The sequence below is a fragment of the Spermophilus citellus genome (genome assembly GCF_964194105.1).
Source record: "Spermophilus citellus genome assembly, chromosome: 2".
In the NCBI taxonomy this organism is placed as follows: domain Eukaryota; kingdom Metazoa; phylum Chordata; class Mammalia; order Rodentia; family Sciuridae; genus Spermophilus; species Spermophilus citellus.
This window is the reverse complement of record NC_138183.1, coordinates 26,498,951-26,521,518: the sequence shown is the minus strand read 5'-3', so window position 1 is coordinate 26,521,518 and position 22,568 is coordinate 26,498,951. Positions and strand designations below refer to the sequence as shown.

Here is a 22,568-nt window from a genome sequence, read left to right as displayed (position 1 = left end):
CCATAAATAAACCACAGCAAAAAGGAAATGTTTGATTTCACTTAATTTTTCTGTAAATTGCATAGACCACCACTGTCCATTGATCCAGCTTCTGTTCAGGAGTGTTCTGCAAAAGTACAACTTGAAAACCACTGATGGATCCCAGATGAGAAAATGATCTAAAAGAAAAGTTACATATCAAGTTATTGAAGAAGCTAAGATCCAGACTTCCTCCCTCCTCCACGGCTATTTCTACTGCATCCAAATTTCCCTGTCCTAGCAAGGGAAACTTCCTTGAGCTGGTCTTGAACCAAAAGCTTAGTTAGTTTTTCTTCTTTCTTTCCTCCTTTCTTTTCTCCCTCCTTCCCTCTCTACGGTGCACTCCCCGCTTCGTTCCTTCCTTTCTTCCCACCCAGAAATGAGATCCTATATGTGACCACTAATAATTAACAGCTTAATCAACCAATAAATAATTTTTACGTTTTCTGTAAATTATTTTGATGACTATCAGCTCATCTCATATTCTTTTTAATCTCAGAGGATTAGAGGTTCTCCATATATCAGTGTATTTTCTATTGTTTGGGAATGTTCAGTGCTATCCTCCACTCCCCCAAAACCCACCCCATCTTCCAATCTAAATTGAGTTTTAGAGGCTTAGGGTCAGGAAAAAAAGGACAAAGGGGTATATGGTTTTTCACATGGAAATTTGTCATCCTGTTTTTATTTCTCATGGAGATATAAATGGAGAAACATAGCACTGTTCTGCATAGAAGGGATCATATGGAAGAAAAATTGATTCTAGTCCTTCTGCATTGACTCTGTATCATGGAGCACTCACCAAGGAATTACTTCTATTATTGAAAAAGGAGGTCGGCCAGTGTTCTCATTTGACTTACTATGGAGCATAAAATTTGAAATCAGTCAGGACTTTTTTTGATGTCATGAACATGAGATTTTTAGTATCAACTTGGTAATTAAATTAACTCTGTGGATACTGGAATTGAATGATGAAGCTTCTGACATGGAAAAAGGACAGCAATCGTGATAGTTACTACAGTTTAACTTGAAGATAGCCTTTAGTCAGGATCTAGTAGAAGATCCTGTCCTACTTAGAGGAGATGGACAAATCTAAGGTACCCCCAGTCAGCTTTACCTGAACCACTCGGGAACATAAACCCTCCTCAGGTACGGGAATAGGGTGTTTGTACAAAAAGATGAGCAGCAATAGGGGAAATGAAACAGTGGTCCACTTTATTCTTTGAATATAGCCTTGCTGCTCTGCCACTGCAACAGATTTTTAAAATGGTCATGTTTCTTTTTCTTCCTCTCTCTCTGCTCCTTCCTAATCTCTCCCTCTCCCTAATCTCCAGGGAAACAGGATTACCTTTCTTCCCCATCCTAGGCAGAGTTATCTGTCCTTGAGTACACACCCACCATACGAACCAAGTAATGCGGACTTTGGAGATGCTACCAGAAGATCTCAGAAATGACTATCTCCCAAATTTACAAGTGAGCTACAACTCCACAGAGTGGAATGTCGCCTTTGAGTCACCTCTCTAAAAGCCCCCTGGTCCTGTTGTTGGGCAGAATCACAGCCTCTGGGACAGAAGTACTCTGTGTTTCTCTTTTGCTAGCAAAGAAATAAAGCTCCTTTCTCCTTTTTATCAGGAAAGAAGAAGAAGAGGAGGAGGAGGGAAAGAAAAAAAAGAAAGAAGGAAGGAAGGAAGGAAGGAAGGAAGGAAGGAAGGAAGGAAGGAAGGAAGGAAGGAAGGAAGGAGGGGCTTTTATATTTTGAGAAACCAGGGCTCTAAGTAGTTCAGTGACTTGCCCAAGATCCATTCAATTAGTATTTAAATTCAGAATTTCATATCTGATTCCAGATAGTACTATCCTTCCTCAATGTCAAGTGTTAAACTCCCAACATAGCATAGTAATATGTTTTTAATAACATGTTATTTTTAAAATATATAATATATGTATGCGTGTGTGTATATATATGTATTCTGATTATGGAAACCATATATATGGTAACAAATTAAGCAAACACAGAAAAGTCTTCTAGACAAAAAGAATCAAGGAGTTGGGGATGTAGCTCAGTAGCAGAGCACTGGCCTACCATGTGTGAAGCCCCGGGTTCAATCCTTATCACTACCAAAAGAAAGGAAAAAACAATTATAGGAGCTAAAGGCGTAGCTCAGTGGTAGAACACTTGCCTACAGATGCCCAAAGCTGGGGTTCGATCTACAGCCTCTCAAGAAAGAAAAATCTACTCTCAAAATACAAAGAGTTGCTATTTACTCTTTCCTCTATGTTTCTCCCTTCGTGATTTGATAGTTTATGCTTTTTGCTTCTCTTTTGTTGTTATTGGTATGTATCTTCACATTGATATGTAATACCACTTTATAGATTAAGAATATTAACCTCGAGGCTAGGGATGTAGCTCAGTAGTAGAGCCCTTGCCTAGCATGTATGAGACCCTGGGTTCAATCCCCAGCACAATATTATTAGCACATATAACACCAAGTAAAATGTTTTTCTAAGTTTTGATTTGCTCGTAACTTAATAATGCTTTCCCATATATCAAAGTTCATTATTTATTTATTTGTTTTGCAGTGCCAGGGATCAAGCCCACAGCTTTGTGAATGCAAGCAAGTACTCCACCACTAAGCGACATCCCCTGCCCCTATTAAATTGTTTTGTGTGTTTAAATTCATTGATCACTTCTTTATGCTTTCTACCTTGGGTGTAATATTAGAAAACTATTAAAAACTGTAACATAACAATTATTCATCTATTTGTTTTTTTAATTAACTCTAAGATATTTATTTTCACTTTTACCTCTACCAATCTATGTAGAACTTATTTTAATATAACTATTGTTGTAGTTTGGATGTGAGGTGTCCCCCAAAGCTCACGTGTGAGACGATGCAAGAGGGTTCAGGGGAGAAATGATTGGGTTGTGAGAGTCTTAACCCAATCAGTGATTTAATCCCCTGATAGGGATTAATTGAGTGGTAACTGAAGTGGTAGGGTGTGGCTGGACGAGGTGGAAATTAGGGCGTGGTTCTGGGTTATATAAATTTGTATCTGGCAAGTGGAGTTTTCTCTCTCTGCTTCCTGATGTGAGCTGCTTCCCTCTTCCAGACTCTCCTGCCATGATGCTCTGCCTCATCTTGAGCCTTGAGGAATGGAGCTGGTCTTCTATGGATTAAGACCTGTGAAACTGTCAGCCCTCAAACTTTTCCTACTCTATAGTTGTTCTAATAAGATCCTTTAGTTACAGCAGTGAAAAAGCTGTGACTAAAATAACTGTGCACGTTGTTTGAAACCTGTTTATCTCTTATCATTAAAATCATGTAAATGTTTCCATGTCATTTAATATTTCTTAAGAACATTTGAGGCTATACAAATTCTTATTGCACAGATGAACAAAAATTTTTTAGGCATTCACTTGCTATTGGGTATTGATGCCACAATAAACCACCTTGCCCATACAGTTTTGATGGCAGTCATGAATATTTCCTTACATCATTTTTCAAAAGTTAAATTTCTGGGTTAAAGACATCTTATATAACCAGAAAGACTGAAACTGTTCCCATAGTCCCACAGACCCTATAATAGAGAATTATAGGGTCTATATTCCCTTATCTTCAACAATTGGGAATTAACACCTGGAAAAGTTATAATATATATTATATAGATAATATATATTTATATATATATACATGTATGTGTGTGTATGTATATATATATATACACACACATATATATATATCCATATACATATTGTATTTATCTGCCTGCTAACTTTTGTGTAAAAGAGTACTGTCTTTCATTTGAAAAACTGATGAAGTTGAATTTTTCCATATTTACCATTAGTAATTTTCTTTTGCTAGTGTTTGATAATATTTTTGAAATTATAGTGGAATTACAGATTTCAAAATGTAAGAGTAGGAATTAAGAAATCTGGATTTTAGTGTTTACAACATTAGCTAATATTGGAAGACCTAACATTAAATGATTCAATCTCTTTCATCCTCAATGACTTTTTTTTGGAGAAAACAAATTCAGAATGCCCACTTAAACCTTCATCCTATTTCCCCTGTGAAAAGGAAATTAAAATATCTATGTGAGAAACAGTTACTGTACCACTATTTTATTAGCAGTATTAATACACTCTGAAACATACTTGTAATTACCACAATCATAAAAGTAGGCTCTATCATTTTAACTTTAAAATGTTTTTAAATACTCAAACATAATTTACAATTCGGTTCAAATAAAGCCTGTGACTCCATACAGCATATATTTATCACAAAAATATTTTTACTTATCATTATATAACTACATAACTTGCATAATTTTATATATGTTTTACACTTTTTAAAGCTTTTTATAATGAGAAGTCAATTTACTATAGGTATGTTGCTTTTTTGTTTTCTTTTGGGTGATTTTTTTTGGGGGGTATGTACTATGAAAAAATTAAACTATGATCATAATTTTGTACCTAGTTCTTTCACCTAACAATAGGTAATTTTTCCACTTAATTAAAAAATCCTCATAAACAATTTGAAGCTGTCTAATGTGTCATAATGAGGATGTGTTATTATTTACCTAACGGTTAACTATTTTCTTAATCACTTATTTTCAATTACTTGCTTTACTGCTATCATTTCTTACATAAATCTTTTCTACATTTCTGACTGTTTCCTCAGGATAGAGTCTAAGAAGAGGCATTAAAGGGACAAAAGTGTGAACATTTTAAGACTGCAAGTATGTATTTTAAATTGAGTTTAAAAGCTTTGTGTTAACTTTTCTCTTTTAATCCAAAAATCTTCTAAAAAATTTAATAAGGATGCATTTATTTTGATGTGCATTAAAAATGTGTATGTGTGTATTCCATCAAACCTTGATTTCACAGATATTATTGCTTTCAATGAATTTACAATTTTTAAGAGTTGATTTAAAAATGTGTATCTGTTAAGTAATTAACAAGTACTATGGAAATATGTTAAAAGAGAGAAAAGAAAAAAGGAACGTTGAGGGTGGTATGAAAATGATAACTTTGAAGAAACTACCATGGAAATGCTGATTATGGGGTTGACTGTTGGTGACTAAGTTTGGTGTTCTGACCAAGTTACTTCCTCTCTCTGGGCTTCAGTTTGAATATAAGTAGCAGGAATCTGGAAATTGTGGTCTTCTGGAAAGGATACCTCTACAAATGGTCAATCTTCCAGCACATTCTTTTCTTCAGAATTTTTATTCATCTAACCATACTTGATCTGAGGTTGTTCTCTCTCTTTATTTATTTATTTATTTATTTATTTATTTATTTCAATGCTGGAGATAGAGGCTGGGGCTGCCCATAACAAGGCAAGCACTCTAACACTGAGCTATATACCCAGGTCTTTTGCATTTTAAAATTATCACTTTCAGTAAGAATTTAATGTTAAATTTGAATTAAAGCAAAATATTGGCTTTAAAATTAAAAAAAAAAAACTCCAAATAGTTTAACAAAATATCACTCCTGTGTAACTCCATTGTAGAAACAGAAGTGGTTAAATTCATCAAATTCTTCTCATTGGGCCAATTCCTGCGTTGCTTTTGAGGAAATAAAATAAATGTGAAGTTCTATAGCCAAGAAATGTGGTTTTGAAGTTAATTCATGAAGTAGATCAAAATTTTGACTCATGGTTTGTCATTCATCTTTGAATCCCCAGTATTCAGCTCTGAGGGTGGTGTAGTGTAGATAGATGTTAAACAAATATTCAATGGTTGAAAGATATTATGTTTCATAGTATAGTAACTGGCTTGATAGAATTGTAAATTTAACTTCTACCTATGGGACAGAGACTTCCTTTTTGAATATTAGAATAATAGTATTGAAACATCTTCTTAGGTATCCAAAGGTATATATACAAAGATTCAAACAGAGTGTGTTTAATATAAGTTGTTGCAGTCTTTCTTCCTTTGAGAGCTGTTCAGAATCAGGAATCATCTACCTTTGTCTTCCTTTAGTCCCTTCTCCCGAGGCATGGACACTAGTTAGTGACATATGTTTAAATATCTATATATCTATACATCTCTATCTATCTATCTATCTATCTATCTATCATAACAGTGTGCTAGTGATTTTATTTTCTTGATACTGGGGGAAGAGTTCATAATTGTCCAACTTAAAGTTTTTAGAAAAACCTTTTGAAGACAATAATTTCCAATAAGAGTAAAGATCTCAAGAATTCAAATCATAAACTCAAATAGTAAAAAGACAATATTGAATTGCACAGAAAAGGAGTTTAAAAATTTTTTTTTTAGTTGTTGATGGACTTTTATTTTACTTATTTATATGTGGTGTTGAGAATGGAACCCAGTGTCTCACACATGCCAGTGCTACCACTGAGCCCCAGCCCCAGCCCAAAAAGGACTTTTACACAAGCAGGGAAATGCAAAAAGTTAATAAGCGGTGTGTGACAATATATATATTTTTTTAACCCGAGGGTGTTTACCACTGAGGTACATCCCCAGTCCCTTTTAATTTTTTTTATTTTGAGACAGGGTTTTGCTAAGTTGCTGAGGCTGGCCTTGAACTTCCCCTCCTTCTACCTGTTTTCAGGCTGATAATATGATTAAATGTTTAAGGATGAAATAATTAAAACTTCTAAAAAAGGCATAATCTCTATTACCTACTCTTTGCTTTGCTAAAATCATCAGCTTGAACACTTTTCCAGCTGGAATTTAGAAAGTGGAGCTACCAACTAGATTTCTTTTTCTTTCTTTTTTTGGGATAGTTTTCAGGAAGCAATGGGACTTTTTAAATATGAGAGAATGAAAAAATTGAAACAACGGCATTAGAACATTTATACACTCTTGTTTCAGTTCAAATTTTATATTTCCAGTGGAATCTCTGGACCAACTCTTCATGTTTTTCCAAGAGTCCTTCCTGAAGGTTGGGTAGAACCTCCTCTCCCCACCTCCATATATATTTTTCTTTAAGAGATTTGGGTGCCTTCCTATGTTAAGGCTTTAATAACCAAAATGATTTATAGACTATCCCTAACCTGCTGGTGTTGGGAAAGTAAATGGATCATATTTGCATGGGTCAATCTGATTATAGGACTTCACTATTTCTTGAACTAAAATTGCAAGATTTATTATTCTATTAATGCTCATAAAGTCACTCTTTTGATGAGCCATAATTTCTCTTTATGAAGAGTCTGTATGCCAGTCACCTATGATAAGGGAGAAGAAAGTCCAGATTTCCAACATATTCTTATTCCCTGGTACATTAATAAAGACTTGAAACCCCATATGACTCTGGGGAATAATGACATAGGGTACAGTAGCAAATGGTAGATTTCAAGGAGTCAGTCAACATGTCCCTGTGAGACTTCCTTCACATTGTTGGCCGTGTATAAAACCTACGTTTTCATTTTAATTAAAAAATGTGAACATTCATTCTCCTCATGGAGAAGATAACCCTCCAACTAGGCTTGCATTATCTTTGTTAATATTCTTGGGGAATGAAATAGCAGGAGGTGTGAACTTTCTCCTGCTTATCTAAATGGTCTGCTAATGGCAAAGCATAATTACGGTTACTTAAGTGCCAAGTTTATTAAGGTTTTCACTAAAACCTTCAGCCACAGCGCTTTCCTTCTCCGTCCCATCTTTCATTTATCCAATTACTTTCCAATCATTTGAGAAACTGCCTGCCCCCAAATAAAAACCAACAACCAAATGCCCACTCTCCTTATGTTTTAATTTCTTTCAGTTATTTTAGTTGGCCAGTTAAGGTACTTATGGTTTCTAAAAGTCGAAAATAATATGCGTGTGGAAGCATCAATTGAAAATTTTAGCCTTGCATTCAAAAAGCAGGACTACACGGGAGTTTTGCAATAGTTTTCTTCACAGCTTTGAGGAGTCATTTTGCTTCTAAAGCAGAAGATCGAGCTTATCTTCTAAAGATTATCCCGTGGTGTCCTATTTGGGATGGAAAATTAGCCACTGTACCCTTTCCCCCAAAGAACCCACACCAGAAGCCCGAAAGCCACCATCTCCCCATCAGTCTCCGGACCTCCTCGCTGTCTTTGTCCCTTCTAGACGTGGAAGCTTGGAGAGGAGGTTTGGTTTCCAAGGATTGGAGCGTTTGAAGGGCGGGGCCATCTCCAAGTCCATCTCCCCTTTTTGTCCTCTTCTTCTGGGACGGGAGGGTGGAGCCAGGTCCTCCCGCGGCCGTTTCGGGAGCTGTCTCTATCTCGGTCGCTCGAGGTGAGTCTGAAAGGGCGGCAGCCCGTTTAATTGTAGCGCAGGTTAATTTCTTGAGTTCACTGCAGTCGGTCCGCCAGCGGCTTCCCAGGTCTTTGCCAAGTGGGTTTACGAGGTCGGAGGCGTGTTGGGGCGCGCTCGCCTTCTCGCGAAAGGCTCCTCCCCAGGGCTTATTCCCCGACTGCGGAAAGCCCTCTGGTGCCCCAGGAGCCTTGGAAACCCAGGATTTCCTCTGACCTCGTCGCGTCTTCCTCCCTCCCCACCGCCCGGTTCCTACGCCCCGGGGGAAGGGCGGCCCCCATCTTAGCACTTCCGACCCCAGCCAACCCAAAAGGTACCTTCACGTCGATGAACATTTTTTATCGCATCCTCAACCCCCCCACCCCCCCGCAGTAATAGGAGCTTTCAGTCTGAAATACGATTGTTATTTTCTCGGTGCCGAGCTTGACAGAAAAAGTCAGCTTTTTATTAAAGACAAAGAGGTAAATTATCAGCCGGGACACTGAAGGGACGGCGGAGACCTGGCGCGCTTCCTCTGGTTGCCACGAGGAATTTATGGGGGAGCGGCGACCAGAGCTCAGACACCCCTGGGGTCCCGGTGGGGAGGAGCTCTGGGCAGAAGGACTTCCCCAGGTCCCTCCGGTCACCTGGAAAGGGGAGTCCTCCCAATTCTGCACAAAGCCAGGATCATTTCGTGCGGAGCAGCCTCCCCGTCTTCCTCTCCTTTCTTCTTTTCTTTCTTTGACTCCCGTCTCCCTTTTGCCCGTGTCCTTTCTCCTCCTTGTTCTCCTCTCCCTACTTTTCCCTTCCCTCTCCTCGCCTTTCCTCCCCCTCCTTTCTTCTCCACCGCACGCGTAGTGTCATTTATTTATTTATTTATCACCCCCCGCCATCAACACCCTTTTAGGGCTCCAGAGCTGTTCAATGTGAGTGGGAGGAGAAAAGGGCAGGAAGTGTTGACTGGAAGCGGGTGAAATCGTGCCTCAGGGTGAGAGAGTCTGCCCAGGAATATACAATCGGAAAATCTTGGAAAAGGACGATTTAGATCTGCTTATGAAACCCCACTATCCGATGGGAACCAACTCCGCGCGCGTCTCCTCCTCCCCCTTTATTGTATGGATTTAAGGGTATTTCTGCCCGGACCGTTTGGCTGGGCGGGGAGGGGGCGAATGTTAAGGAGGATGGTCTTGCCTAGAATCCTCAACACCGCGCTTTCACCGGATGCGCGCTCCTCAATGCAATGGAATCCAGCAACATCCCCCAATTCAGACGCGGACAAAAGAAACTTTAATTAAGGTCTCTGCCCCGCGCGCTGCGTGTTTCTCTCTCCCGAGGCTGTTGATGTCCAACTCGAGGATCTGAGAAATAGAAATGGTACAACCAGCCCATGCCCTTGAACTTCAATTGCTCCTGACTTGCTGCATTGATTTTTTGATACTGTAGTCCCCCTCACACCTCCCGCCCCCGGTCAAATTAAAGCTTTAGAAGACATTCGACCCGGGAGAAAGGAGGTGGAAACCCACTCCTTTGCAAAAAGAGATAGTTTAGAACGATTTGGGGGGAAATTACACTAAATAAAAATTCAAGGTGTGAAAGCTTCATCTTGGCTCTCTTGTCTTCAACACCATGACACCTTATCATTAGGAGCGCTGATTGTTACTTTCCAAACCTTTAGATGATCAGCCAGAAAGTGCAAACAACGCGGGGCTGGAAGGTGTAAAGTTATTTAAGTAGGTTTTTTTTTTCCTTTCGGTGCGCCGTCAAAACATTTCACAAGTTAGGAAAAGAAAGCGGTGGTTCCGAGGCTTAGGATGATGGGTTCTTTCCCTCCCTTATTCTCCCACCCTATTCATATCAGAAATAAATAAAACGCACACCAAGCCTTTATTTCGGGGGAGAAGACTTCAAAATACGTGCCAGTAATGGACAACTTGAGCTTCTCACTGAAGATACTCAAACCGCAAACTGGAAAGGAATTAAAAAGCCCCACGTGGTTGATCTGGGTTTAGACTTGCAACCTCCAGTTCTCCATGTATGTTCTTTGCAAAGATTGGCCTCTAGATGGATGCATGTGAGGGACCCTCGGGGGCCCGGGCTCGGCGCCTCGGGCAGGGCTGAAGGTGGGAGCGCTATGAGCAGCAGAACAGGGTCCTCACTGGGGGCTTCCTCTGCCGGCCAGGGCTGCCAGGCGCCTCCGGGACGCGAGCGCGCAAGCCTCGGACCCGGCGGCCGCGCTCCTTGCACCGCCTTCTCCGCAGGTCTTTATTCATCTCATCTCCCTCTTCCCCTTCTCCTCCTCCTTTGCCTCCTTCTCCTCCTCTTCCTCCTCCTCCTCCACCACCACCTCCTCCTCCGCCACCGCCACCTCCTCCTCTTGCATCTCACTGGCCTGGCTCTGTGTTGCTCTGAGTGACAAAGACAATGTCCCAGCCTTAACTTTGCAACCACCTTGCCTCCTTCTGGGGTTGGGGGGGGGAGGGGGGACAGCAGCCGCAGCCTCAGCATCTCCTCCAGCTTCTCCTTTTGCGCTTCTCCAGCTCTTGGAGAATTCTTCCCCCCTTTCCCCCCAGCCCTTTCCTCATTTCTTTCTTTCTTTTTTCCCCTTCCTCTCTCCTGCACGTTGTTGTTGTTATTAGAAAGGCTTCGCGCACCCCCTGGTGCTCCAGCGTTTTGTGTGGCAGGAGAAGATTGTCTTCCTTCTCTCTTTCTGTCTTGCTTTCTCTCTCCCTCTGGTTGCTCATTATTCAGAGAGAGACACAGAGGGAGGGAGAGAGAGAGAGCGCGAGGGAGAGGGAGGAGAGGAGAGAGAAGAGCAGAGTGAGGGGAGAGAGTGAGAGGGAGAGGGAGGGAGGGAGAGAGGGAGAGAGAGACGGATATCTCAGGTCATCTGCAGCTGCAGCGAGTCTGAGGAGCCGAGGAAGGCAGGGAAGATGGCGATCCTCCATTGCTGAGACCCGGCAGAAGCACATGAGACTCCCAAACAACTTCCACAACAATAACCCGAGCAGGAAGAGGAGAAAGAGAAAGAGGATAAGGAGGCGGTGGGGCTGGAGAACCCGAAGCACCTCCCGGCGCCGGGACGCTTCTTCTGTAAGTTACTGCAATTAACCACCACCTCCGGGTGGTCTGAGTGCTCCGGGGAGGAGAGCGCCGGGCGGTGGAGGCACAAACGCGCTCATTCATTCGGCCAAGGAGGGTTGGCGGAGCGGGGAGGAGAGGAAGTCCCCTGCATGGACTGGCTGTTGGAAGAGGAGAAGAAGCAAGAGAGAGGAGGAGGAGGAGGGGGAGGAGGGAGAGCAGGAGGGGGAGGAGGAAGAGGAGGAGGAGAAGCCAGGGAGGAAGAGGAGGAGGAGGAGGAAGAGGAGGAGAAGGTGGTGGTGGTGGCAGTGGAGGTGGCTGTGCTTTTCCTGCTGGCTGCTCCTTCTGCTGGGGGTGGGGGGAGCGGAGCGCTGTGGCTTAATTAATTTCGTGTAGTTCTATGAAGAGAAGAGAAAATGAAAGATGAGTGAGAAGGGAGCTGGAGGCTCAGGACGGATGCTCCGAGTGTGGGGACAGGAGTAGGGACGGAGCGGGGGGCGGGGGGCGGGAGGCAGGAGACCTGAGCCTGAGCCAGAGGGAGCGAGCGAGGGTCAGAGGAGCGAGCGCTCGGAGCGAGCGGCCCCGACCTGAGCGGGTTGACCTCTTTCTTTCTCTGTCCCTCTCCTTCCTTTCCCCCTCTGTCTGCCTGTCCCCCGCCCGATGGCAAAGCCGTGCGGATTGGCACCCCCCTCTTCCTCAGGTATTTGGCTCTCTCTCTGTCTCTCCGAAGTTGGGATGCGGGGTCGGGATGTGTCGGGGGTGGCTGCTGCTGCTGCTGCTGCTGCTGCTACTGCTGCTGGTGAGGACAGAGGCGAGGACCCGGGGGCCCGGGCCGGGCGGGGGGCGCAGGTTGAGGAGCAGCTGAGGAGCTGTCTCCAGGCTGGGGGTTCAGAAGCGTCTGGTGGAGGACAACGGTTTCTGGAGAGGAGAAGCCATTACACACGCTTGGCTCTCCTCTGAGGCGGGGAGAAAGGAAGGCAGGGGCCTGGGGGGGCGTCTCACTCCTGGTGCGGTTCCCAGGGGTCTGCCCTCCTTCCAGGCACGAGGGGAAGCCGCAGCCGCCCCCCATTGGAGCAGCCCCTCTCTTTCCCTTTCTTTATCTCCCTGTCCTCCATTTGCAAGCTGTCTGCTTTGGTTCCAGTCCAGACTCCAAAACACAAAGCTCCTTCTCACGTTCATTCTCCAGGCTGTTCACCATTCCTGAAGGAACCCTCATTTTCTTTTCATTGTAGCTTCTAACCTACAGGGAGGGAGGGAGGGAGGGAGGGAGGCCGCCTGGAGTTCCTTTTATATTCCTCCCCAACCCCACCAAAAAAAAAAAAAAAAAAAAAGTTTCATTTTTAAGCACGCGACTGAGATGGGGAAAGACCAACCAGTTGGGGCTTTCTCCCAGGGCTCCCGGCCGCCTCTGAGTGCCTGTGTTGGCTGTTTGGTTTGCTTTGGTTTTGTTTCTGGAGGTTGCTTGCAGGTTTGGGGAGGAAGTGACTAGTTTGGTTGAGAGCTGGGAACTGAGTCAGGTAAGCCGTGTCATGGTTGTAACTCCATCAGAAAATGGAGGAGAGCGGGTTTCCAGGAGACAAAGCTGAGATGAGAAGTGTTTATGAAATTATGGATGTCTCCATTTTGAAGCTCTGTTGGTGATGGCTGGCAAGCCTCCTCCTCCTCCTCCTCCTCCTCCTTGCTCTCCAGAGGGAAACCTGGTGGTGTTCCTCACTGTCTATTCATTATGCAAAGAAATGAGGGCTTTTAAGGGTTCCTCAGATTTTTCTCCCACCAGAGGAGTGCTTTCACAAGTTATTGAGACGTTTGTTTCCATTTTAAAGTAAACTTTTGGATTTTTTTTTTCCTCCTTTTGAGTGGACCTGAAGGGTTTTGACCCTCTTCAGCAAAAGCAAGGCAAAACCTGAAACCTTCCCACTGAGGTCTTCTCACAACTTTAGGCTTCTCCAGCTCTCCTTAAAGTCACCAGGAAATGTTATTTCCTCATTGTGAAGATGGTGGTGGCCCCAGGCTGAGATTTTTTTGAGTTGTGGGGCTTGGTTATCATCATGTTTGATGCATCGCAAGACTTTATTGTCTGGTATGAGTTGATTTCTGGAAAAAAAAAAAATTCCTGCAAGATCTCAGAGGAACTCTAAGACTGTCTGACTAACAGCAGTTTCTCCAGGGTCTACATTTCTCTTCAGGTTGATCCATTTGTACGTTAGGCCTTCCTTTGTTTCCCCCTTTCCCTCTCCTTCTGCTGTTTTTTTTTCCCCCTGTGTTCTCAAGGACTGCAAGTCTTCAGGAATATCAGTTTGTCTTCTTAACAATGTCACTATGGAAACAAATTATGTCAGTTGAGAAAACCTGATGTCCAGGTATCTTCACCTTTTTTAATTGGAGGAATTTATTCATTTTGTAGGAAGACATTTTGTGAGGATGTTTTGAAAAAAGAACCCAGTTCTACACCCCAGTCCACACTCACTGATTTGGACCTCTTCACAGATTAGTTCTAAAGAATGTGTGTAATTGACCCAAGTACAGAACTAAATCCTGAAATGCTTCAGGAATTTAAAAAAGCCAACCATGAAGATGTTGCTTTTCCATTAGGTGAGGTAGCCATCTTGAGGATGAGGGAAGATGTTGGAAGAATTTTAGATGGACTATTGAAGATATGTGAGGGAGGGCTCCACAGTGGAAGGGAAACTTGGAGGAGATTCAGACCCAATTAATATAATCTAAGGGGGCTAATTGGACCTTGCTTTCAACTGAAGAGAGATACAGAAAGGTACCAGCTTCAACAAAAATAAGGAACACATTGGTGAGCGACTTGCACAAGCCTTTTTCTTGCTTTGCTTTCTCATTATGTATCAGATTTTTGTGTGTGAAGTTCCTTGTGTCTACAGCATTTTTGTGCATATTGAAGTGATTTTCGTTTCCAGATGTAATTATATTCTGTTGAGTAGCTGGTAACAGTGTCACTCAGTAAATGCACAGTGCTATATATGACAACATCCCATTTTTCAAACCAAACTGTTGTGTCATTAATTGAGGGTTATTGTTCTTCTGCGGGGTGTGAAAGGAGAGGGGAAATACATGGTTCTTTAGATGATAATTGTCCATGGTCAATGAAGTAAAACCCTGTTTGTGCAGATGAAGATGTATGATTTTCAATTGATGTGTATGCTCATTCAAAAATACTTCTGTTCAGATCTCTGCCTCTTTATTAAAAACCTAGAGCACTTTGGAAAAATTTTACCTGGAATCATACCCTAATTCCCTCATTTTTGAATGTTGGTTTTTGATGATATCCATTAGTTTTGTTAAGTGGACTGTTGTCACTGTAATATTTACATTTGCTAATGCACATATGGATGCTACATGTTCAAACTTGAAATTCAAATGCAATGGATAAAGACAGTTATTTGGGAAAGTAATTACACATCTAATTAACTATATTTGTTTATGAAAACATAAATACATTATATGTTGATCTTGAAGCAAACATCCTTTTTTTTCTTTTCTTTTTTTTTTTTTAAGTCATTGTTGATAGCAGGACAAGTGGTTAATTTACTTATTTCAGTGGGGAAGAAAGAATGACAAAGTGCCAGTTCAGCAGTTTGACTCACCACATTTTTTACTGTGCGAGCAAGTGTTTTGGTGTCTTCATAGACAGTCTTGGAGTTGAGCTTTTTTGGAGAGAAAAAGTCAGGTCTCTAAGATAAGCATTTTGAAGTTCAAGAATATGTTCTAACTGGTAACCTGAGAAACATATCCATGTCTGTTGTACTTTCTCAACATGGCAAGCACCATAATATTTAAAAGCATGGTTTCTTGAAATTTTCTAGACATAACATACTTGGATTGAGACAAGTATTTTGGATAAACCATCATGAGAGAAATAAGAAGTGTCAAATTGAACATACTCATTTGCTCTCAAAGCTCAAAGATCTTTTTTGTTTTTGAGACTTCAAGTTCACCAGGCTCATTATGCAAATTTTTGCCATAGCTTTAGTTTATCACAAAGGAAAATCATTCTGAAGAAATATTTGTGAGCTGTCATGAATACTGCCATGCAAGAGATTCTTGTTGGATCTTCATATTCCATAGTATTTCTCATATTGTTTTATATCAATCTCATCCATTGACTGCATTCCCTGAGGACTTGATTCCCCCTCACCCCCCCCACTCTTGGAGTTAGACAACTTTTAAAGGAAAAAAAAAACTATATCTATTCTTCCTAATGAGTCTTCCGGAAGACAGTAGAAGAAAAAAAAAAATCCCTCTGTACTAATGGGCTTTAGAGTACTTGTGGTCAGTTTTCTTGAAAGAAGGCAATGGTAAAGTTGCGTTGGGATGGAGTCCTGTTTTACGTGTGATGGACTTTTAATAGGGTCTAGTCTGCCTTGAATTGTTTGATGTTCAGATTTCTTGGTTAAAGGTAACCTTACTTACCTTTTTTGTGGTGTGTGCCTTTTCAGACTTCACTGTGCCATGGGATAGAGAATTGACAAAGCTGTGTTGAATGTTCTAAGTTGACAACTAGAGAACAGAGATATGATTTCAAAATGCTCTAGTCACAAATTAAGAAGTATATAAATAATGAACTCAGATTGCAAAGGATCTGATGTGAATGTGAAACTGGGTGGTCTATAAATGGCAATTATAGAAATTCAAAAGAAGTGGGGGAGAAGGTATTTACAGGGTCTATTGCTAAAATCCAGTGAACAGAAAGATAATTGTGTGTGTGTGTGTGTGTGTGTGTGTGTGTGTATGCATGTGTTTGTGAAGGCAAGCATCTTGTGAGATTCACATACTTAGAGAATTGATGGCTTTGAAAGAAACATTGGCTGGGTGTTGGTGACCTATTAATTGATTATGAGAAAACAGAGAAGAAAGTAGATAATGCTAAAAGAAAATTCCTCTCTTTGTGTGATATGCCAAGACATCTGGCAGATGTTATGTTGGGCCCTAAGGAATGGACAGTTTAATTTTAGCCCTAGCAAGGAAATGGGAAGTTCTAAGCTCTTTTAATAGCACAAGTCTTAGTTTGGGGAAGGTTGCTTAAAAAAATAAGAAAGAAGGGGTGGGGAGGGGGGTGGGAAGGGCATTTAGTGTAACATGGAAGAGCTCTAGGGAGCAGGGAGCATAAGTGGAGATTTTGGGATGATAGGCAAAATATTATTTCTGAAGTAGAAATTAACATGAAAGTCATTTTTTAAAAATGACACATGTACACTATAAGTGAGGAATATTAGGTATTTAATACTATACTATCAGGCAACTTCCAATTTAGAAGCTTTTTTTTTTTTTAAATGCCTAAGAGAAATAATGTACTTCAAATATCCTCCCTCCACCCTCATTTTACTGAAGAGGAAACTGGCAGAAAGACATGAAGTGACTAGTACAAGGTCAGAAAGTTCAGTTGTAACAAAGCCAGGCCTAGAACACAGGTCGGCTGACTCCAGCCCAGTGCCCTTTCCACTACTCCAACTGCATTTGATAGTGAGGTTGTGAAACAGCAGTTCTCTCCAAGGCCCAAGGCTCCCTGAGAGTCCGGCACCAGTGGGACCTGGGTGTGGATTTTCGTTAGCTGACTTGAACATGTTGGGGACCCAGGGCTGGGCAGTGTGTTTCATTCATAGATCCAGAGGCCGATTTTGTTCCTATGACTTCCAGTCAAGCTTTGGCTACTGGGTTTGTAGCTGTGCTTTCTTGTACTTTCTCCTGTTCTTGTCTCTTGTTCCATCATCCAGGACTGGAAAGTGCTTTTCAAATGCCCTTCTTTGGAAATTTGTCTGGGTCTATTGCAACTTACAAAAGTGCCCACAATTGGACTCTGAGGATCTGTTTTGCAACGTGGTTCAGATTTAAATTGGCTTCTTTCAGAGATGCCATTTTGTAATACTGATGAATGGCTGAGAGGGTGAAATCCAGTCTCAAACAATTACTGGTGATTTTCCAGTGTTCGGGACTCATTCAAAAATGTGCCCTCCATGTATCTTCTTGGAGCCCAATTCAACTCCTGCAGACCAGTGGCTAACTCTTTCCCATTTCCTCGGTATACATGAAGTCATCATTAAAATGACTTTTAACAACACAGGCAACATTTAGCCATGAGGGTTGGGGCAGCACCATAGGAAGGGTGAAACAGGTTTCCATTTCTATCTCCCCTTGGACAAGCAAAAGTAATTTTGTAAGGAAGGATGAGTGATATTTGTAAGTTTCCACATTTTTCTAAGCTTCTTCCAAAAGAATGCATAAATTCGTACTCCAGGAGGCAGACTGGAGAAGGTGGTGCTGGAGGTGGACTTCTGGCAGAAACACAGTTAACGCTGTAAACAGTTGAACCTCAGTGTGGCACTCCTCCAAATGAGTTGACTGTCGAAAATAAAATGTTCCAGAAGAACTGGGAGAACAGGAAAGAAGTTAAAACAGCATGGTTTGCATGCCAGTGCTGAAGGAAGAAGAAAAAAAGTTTGGGGTTGGGGTGGGGGGAGTGAGGGGACATTGGAAAGAAGATAATCCTAAATTCAACCGTCTCCTGGATTGATAAGACCCAGGAGAAGTTTCCAAGTGCAGGAAAATGGAGTTTTATGAATTTAGATTGCATTTGCAGTTTACTAGGAAGCTCTTTTGAATCTTTTTGTCCCCTTGAACTTTCTATCTGGAGAACTGCATAACTGATAAATGAGAAGTCCATTGGAAGCGATTTGGATTTACATTTTCTGCTTGGAAATGCTATCATAAAATTTATCTTCTTTCCAAGGCCTCCTGTCCTCATCAGCTGAAGCATCCATATGGTTTTTAAAGTCTCTGGGTGTGTGGCTGCAGCACGAAGTTGATTTTTCGAGGGTTTGGAAAGACAAGAGGTAGAGAGCTATGTGGTGGGAGAGGGTGCTGGTATTGTCACCTACAAATGCATTGTCTTTGCTTCTGGTGAGCAGCTTACTGGGTGTCTTCAAAGCATTCTTTCCTAATTCCTAGCTGGAGCCGATTCTTCTTGAGTTATTCTTGGAGGGAAAGTGTCTTTGCATGCCAGGTCATGGGTATTTTGGTATTGATTTCCTTGCTTTCATGTGTTTGCTTGTTCAGTTCACTTCATGTTGCTTCTGGAGTATTAATCAAATGCTTATGCTGAGCCTGTCCACATCTACCCTTGACTTCATTCAAAAGGTAGAACCTGCTCTTTGGGGCGAAGGGAGGGCTGGTAGGTTCTTATTTGTTAAAAAAATAAATACCTGAAGATGAAGAGTGTATAAATCATGAAGTTATTTGCTAGGCCTTCAAGTAGTAGTCTTTTAACAAAGACCATGCAAGGGAAGGTGGGGGAAATGCTACTAGGAACCAATGGATCTTGATTAAAAAGTTTTAGGATCACTTAGTAGGAAATTAAGCATTTGCCCAAGGTGAGTGAGCAGAGACTTACCTTTGGATTCAGATTGGTTGGAGCACAAAAGGAGCTGGAGGCCCAGGCAGGACAACTGTGTCAGAAGTAATTAAGCCCAGGATTTGTGGAGAGGCTTATCCGCCACAGAGCCCAGCTGGGGAAGGCCAAACTCGCTCCCTAAGCCCTTGTCTGGCCAGTTGAACCAGAGCACAAGCGAAGGCCCTCGAATTTTTGGATTCTTCTCTTTCCTATTCAGAAGGAAGGAGGAAAAGCCATTATTCTTCCGTTTGCTCATGTCTGCCGACTGCTTCTCTCTCAAGCTGGGAAATGCCAGAGGTGGGGGGGCAAAGCTGATTTCCTCTGAGGGAACATTCTCCCTGTTAACACTGCAAATGTGCCTATAACATTGTACTTATTACTCAGAAAATAATTGTGCAGAGGCACAATGTGGGATACTTGAAAGATGTTTGCTGCACAAAGGTTCCAATACTCACCTGCAGATTAAGAAATGGGTTTCTAAACCATCTCATTTCTGTTGCTAATGAAAAGCTTTGGAAGGCACCTGTGAATTAGAGCTCCAGCTGCTATCATGGTAGGGGAAGTCAGGCCTTGAAAGGATACATGGATTAGCCCGTCAGAAAAGCAAACAGTAGCATCAGCACAAGTAGAAAATAGACAGGGTTGTTAAGCTAACAGAAAAGTAGGCTAAAGCATTGCTGTAATTATATGGTGGAAATTTGCTGGAAGGAGGGATTGCTTGGATGGGAAAAGGAAAAGAAGAAGAGAGGCAAGGAAATAATTGACAAGTCGGAATAGAGGAGGTCTGTCCACTGGGAAGAGCCTCCAAGAAGAAGTAAGGCATTGCTCTTAAGAAAACAATAAAGCAAGTAGAAAAGGACCTTGTAATTTGGTACCTATTGCATGTGAAATATGAAGACCATCTCAGACCCACATTCTTTGGTAAGCTTCTATTGTAAAAAATAGAATTGAGCTTGAAAGACTATTTGTATGACTTCTATGTTACAAATGCAGTCCTTCTGATAAAGGAAAGATGGAAACTTGAGGGAACTGGTTAAGAAGGCCTACATGGAGATTTTCCTGGAAAATGAACTTAGTAGAGAATAGAGCACAGTAGAAAATAGCTGCATTATTAATGGACAGAAAATGTGATAGTCCTCTCTAAGGTTATCCATAGAGCTTCTCTACCTATGCTCTGGGTATTAGAAGAAAGAACAAAGACTGCTTATTTCAGAGAGGAAAGGAGTGGATCATGACTACTACCTGGTGTCCAGTTTGGGATTAAGCCAGGTGCTGGAGCCAAACGTCACAGGCTGGTCTGTCAATCCACTCCCAGCATTTTAAAATCCAAAATAACGCCATTGCGGTGCAGGATGTTTAGCCTTTCTAATCCCCAATTACATCATCCCTCTGTGTTATGATCAGTTAGTCAGCAACTGAGCCCCACTCACTCTTATCTAGATTGTCATGGTCCTAATCTAGGAGTCCTTCCTTTGGGACAAAATTTTCACCCTGGGTTGCAGACTAAAGATGTCCAGAGATGGATGCCAGCCACAGATCTGTGAAGGTTTCAGTTCAACAAGTACATACCACCCAGACTTCTCTTCAGTGGTTTCAATCTTTAATAGTCTTCTCTGAAGCCTGTTGGTTTTCTTTAGTAGTGCTAACTGGAAAGAAGCTCTGTGTGGAGACCATTTTCATTTGAATGTCAGAGTTCTGCTGTCAGTGAATATTGTCTGGCTTAATATTAGGTAAGAACAATAGAGGATAAATATGATCGCTCCATCATAAAATTCTGCCAACTTCAGTACAGAGTAGGAATGTCACAGACCTACCATGAAATGCTATTTCCCCTCTTGGGATTGACTCAGTTAATATTCATACTAGGTAACGTTTGTTTAACATTTAGTATGAACCAGGGACTGTTCATATGATAGAGGAAACTGAGGGTTAGGGAGGTAAAGTAATATACCCAAGGTCATGGTACTAGCAAGTAGAAGAGCCGGGATTCACATGAATGGCGACTGCCTCCAGAGCCTCTCTGCTGGTAGAACCTGGCCTTGGTTATTACTTAGTGTGCTAATAGCTTATGTTCCTGATGGTTTATCTCTCCAGTTGCCAGGAGTTTATCCTTGGTGTTCTGGAAGGAAATCTGCACATAATGGAACATTAATTATAATATATTGGTTGGTATGAGAGATACAACTGATTGCAATAGCCTGACAAAAGTTGTGTTTTACTGCATAGTACCCTCTTTTTGTTCTTCTGAGTTATAAAAGGTGATAGGAAAAACAAAACTTTAGAGAAAAATATAATTTAAATTATGTCAAACTCAATAAACTATACACATGGTTTTTGTTTTTAGTTTTTTGTAGTTGTAGATGGACAGAATGCCTTTTTAAAATTTGTTTATTTTTATGTGGTGCTAAGGATGGAACCCAGTGCCTCACACCTGCAAGGCAAATGCTCTGCCACTGAGCTACAGCCCCAGCCCACCCATGGGTTTTTAAAAAAAGCACCTATCTGTTATGGCAGAAAGATATGCGGTGTGACTTTTTTTTAAATTTTTTTTTTAAGTAGAAAAGTGTTTTGCTTTTTTTTTTTTTTTTTTTTTTTAGGGGCTTTTTTGAAAGTTTCAGTGCTCTAAATTGGCTTTGGTTATCATAAGCCTGAAAAATGTCATCAGAAGCCACACAGACATTTGAAAATTGGTTCCACTATCTAATGGTCATTTGTGGAAGGTGGGACAGATTATGTTGAAAGTGTGGTGCTGTCACCCCACCCCTTTAGTGATCCCCATGTACTCTGTAGATCCTGGGACTTGATGAATATTTTGGTCTTATTTGCCTCTCCCTGAATCACTGTGGTAACCGTAAGAAAGCTGCTATTGATGGATGACCAAATGGCCTTAAGAGCAATAAGCTGTTCTAAGGGGTAGGTCCAGATACCCCTAAGATATCCAGGACGGTCACTTCTGTCAGATGAGTAGTTAGGCATTAAATGCTGACTAGATTCTTCAGCCAGGAGGCAAATAGTGTTGGTTTTATAAAATCTTTGCTGTGCTGTGGATCTGTTCAGTTGATCTCTGGTTCCCCGACAGATCCATAACCAAAACCTTGTAGGGGGATAAACGTGTCCTGTTCATAATGTGTACCAGAGGAGGCCATATCCATTTTCACTGCATGCCTATCATTGTCTACTAAACTTACCAAAGCTCTTGTTTTCTTAGATGAAATAACTTTAGTGGGGAAAAGTCTCAGGAAAAAAAAAAATAACTCTATAGTTTAAGGGTATAAAGTGAACTGTACCAAAGCATGTGATTCTCTGGGGCGGGGAGGGGGGGTGTTTCTAAACTTAGAGGAATAGGGGAGACTCTGTTTAGCCCCATGAAGCATAAACTGCGACCTTCATCAGTAGTGCCTAGCCTTCTAAAAACAACCCTCACACCAGACTTTCTCAAAGATTAGTCTTCAGCTTGTTTCTTCAATCTTTTTCCAAATTCGTTGGAGAGAAACCCACCCAGGTTGCCCTCCAGAACTGCTTTGCAGAAGGCCAGGTGAATTGTGTCAACATGTCATTATCGATGTAGTGACAACAGGGCATAGGACATTGAATTTGAGAGCACGGCCAACGTGAGAGGCACTGTAGGTGAGGCAGCCTTGGAACATGTCACAAGGAGGCAAACTTACGAAGATCATGTATGTAAGACTGGCAGAGGATTCATCCATTATCATGACAGGAAGAGAAAAGCGCATTTTCAAAGATAGATTCCTTGGTTATTGTATAAAAGCACAGTCTATAGATCACATAAAGCAGCAGGCATTTTAGAAAGCAGAACTGCACCCTTCCGCTTGCATGG

General features: G+C 41.7%; 1 protein-coding gene across 10 annotated transcripts in view; it reads left to right on the top strand.

Moving 5' to 3' along the window:
• Positions 1 to 3,127: 3,127 nt before the first annotated feature.
• Positions 3,128 to 22,568, top strand: part of ZNF462 (zinc finger protein 462) — a 142,594-nt gene continuing 123,153 nt past the window's right edge. For 6 of the 10 annotated variants that reach the window (XR_014020629.1, XM_081282027.1, XM_081282026.1 and 3 more), the window contains exon 1: positions 10,122 to 11,331. The gene's annotated coding sequence lies outside the window, so the exon portion shown is untranslated. Of the gene's footprint in view, positions 3,205 to 4,694; positions 4,753 to 7,780; positions 8,245 to 10,121; positions 11,332 to 11,594; positions 12,020 to 13,850; positions 14,123 to 22,568 lie in introns of those variants that run through there. The other 4 variants (XM_081282030.1, XM_081282033.1, XM_081282031.1 and 1 more) reach the window with 4 other exon arrangements.